Here is a 2,500-nt window from a genome sequence, read left to right on the forward strand (position 1 = left end):
AAAAAATATGGTTTACACGGAAACTGAAATGAATTTACCTCAGAAAGAAGTAACATATATTGCAATCATGTTAAGTTTTCCGTCTAAACTTAAATTCAGTGCATTAGTCTCACGAAATGGAAAATATCCTGTGTGGACTAGTACCTAGTTAATTTGCAAATGTTAAAACAAGTTCCAATCAAGATATCATACATCTATAATCCCGTGTGGTCTAGTGGCTAGGATACGCGGCTCTCACCCGCGAGGCCCGGGTTCGATTCCCGGCACGGGAAACTTTTCAGGAACTCCTACTTGTGAAGCAACTCTGTTGTTGGAGAGACAATAACAAGTAGGCGACTCACTGGTGCCATCTATTAATCTAAAAGTGGGCGTAATTGAATGCCACACACTGAAATGATGTAGAAGGTGCCATGTTTGAAATGTAAAAATATTAAAAATTATCTTTATGATATAACCATTGCATTATTAATTGTATAATATATCCATCACAGGGTGTATTACGATGTAAATGTTAGCTATAGTTTACAGTGTAATTACTTTTGATATGGCACAATGTGAGTCTTAGACTAATCCCACATACTAATTGAGGATAATCTGAAATTTAAAGGACAGTCCTCGAATTTGCTATAGAAAATTCTATGGCCTTTCGTGACTATCTGCCCAAATTCAGATTTGGCAATTCACTTACTGAATTTGGTATGAAAATACTTAGCATCCCCTTGTCTTACCCAAATGAAACCCCTATTTCTCTATGCCTTTTGCTGTGAAAGAAGGTATAAGACATATGGTGATTATTCCATTTACCATGTACTTATCTTCTTTTTTTTTACGTCGAGCTACCAAAGGATAACAATAATTTTGCTTTATATATTTCGCATGACTGCTTTGATAACCCATTCATCAAAAAATTGAAGTTGTTATTCTGTTCTAATAAGCATCATTTCATTGCATTTGACAAAGACCTCATCCTTCATAGAATTCATCTGTAACCTATGGGCCGATATTATAGGAAATAAAAAGGTTACAGCTCGCTATCATTATTACTTGTTTCATTTACTGATTTTAGATTATATACAAATTGTAAATGCGGTATAAATAATTGAAAATATGAATACTGCAGTGACCTAGACCATGTCTGTTTCACAACAGAACATAACTAGGCTTTGCTTTTGGAATAATTAGACTTTGGTATGAAAAGATGAATATGAAACTCATAAACGATAAATTGTTTTGAATGGTCATTGTATATTTGTTCATATTTTGTTCAGCCTCCTGATGCATTAAAAATCTATTGTCGGTGGTAGTGAAGTTGAACGTTTTATATATCCCGTATAAGATCTTGTAAATCTTTTGATGATCTTCTGGCTACTTGCTTAGTATTCATCATGAACTAGACGCCACCAAGGAATAAATTCCTGAACAATAGATAGAGAGCCAGACAGTTTGTAATTTACACCAGTATTGCAATTGAAAGGAAACCTGGCGATACTTGCCGTAGACTCATTAGCTTCCGACTGTACCAACATCAACAGATTCATGCATTTTTCATGAATAGTCCATATAAATAATCTGAGATAATGATTTTGTTATTGGATATTGCTTGGAGCTATTCTGGATTTAAATTCGTTGTATGTCCATTTATGTAGTATAATTCTCTTCAAGTGCATAATATAAAAATATAAAGGGCATCTCAATGAGTTGAATCAAATAGAAACATTCACATTCACATTTACATTCAAGATGAGCTTTAAGTAAACTTTAATTTGTGAGATACAAGGACCAGAATGAGTTCTAGACTGGAAGGACTCGAGACCAATTCTCCGGATATTTTCCAAGGACCTAACGTATCTGCGTCATGGAAGGTAGTACAATTGGTTATTTCGATATATATAAAAAAAAAAAAAAAAATAGTACATGTTATGAATTAAATACATGTGATGAAATAGCAAGAGTTAAAGCCATTTTGCAGGATTATTGGGAAAAACAAACAATATGGTTTACACGGAAACTGAAATGAATCTACCTCAGAAAGAAGTAACATATAATGCAATCATATTAAGTCTTCTGTCTAAACTTAAATTCAATGCATTAGTCTCACAAAATGGAAAATATCCTGTGTGGACTAGTACCTAGTTAATTTATACATGTTAAAACATGTTCCAATCAAGATATTAGACTTTTATAATCCCGTGTGGTCTAGTGGCTAGGATACGCGGCTCTCACCCGCGAGGCCCGGGTTCGATTCCCGGCACGGGAAAATTTTCAGGAAGGCCTACTTGTGAAGCAACTCTGTTGTTGGAGAGACAATAACAAGTAGGCGACTCACTGGTGCCATCTATTAATCTAAAAGTGGGCGTAATTGAATGCCACACACTGAAATGATGTAGAAGGTGCCATGTTTGAAATGTAAAAATATTAAAAATTATCTTTATGATATAACCATTGCATTATTAATTATATAATATATCCATCATCACAGGGTGTATTACGATGTAAATGT

The 2,500-nt window shown here is 34.2% G+C and overlaps 2 non-coding genes across 2 annotated transcripts; both read left to right on the forward strand.

Annotated features, from left to right (window-relative positions):
- Nucleotides 1–200: 200 nt before the first annotated feature.
- On the forward strand, nt 201–272 carry TRNAE-CUC (transfer RNA glutamic acid (anticodon CUC)). The gene has a single exon. It is a non-coding gene; the product is annotated as a tRNA-Glu (tRNA).
- A 1,913-nt stretch (nt 273–2,185) lies between these two features.
- TRNAE-CUC (transfer RNA glutamic acid (anticodon CUC)) lies at nt 2,186–2,257 on the forward strand. The gene has a single exon. It is a non-coding gene; the product is annotated as a tRNA-Glu (tRNA).
- The last annotated feature ends 243 nt before the right edge of the window (nt 2,258–2,500 follow it).

Source organism: Penaeus japonicus, unplaced genomic scaffold (assembly GCF_977035675.1).
Source record: "Penaeus japonicus unplaced genomic scaffold, GWHDUDI00000001_assembly GWHDUDI00000001, whole genome shotgun sequence".
In the NCBI taxonomy this organism is placed as follows: Eukaryota; Metazoa; Arthropoda; class Malacostraca; order Decapoda; family Penaeidae; genus Penaeus; species Penaeus japonicus.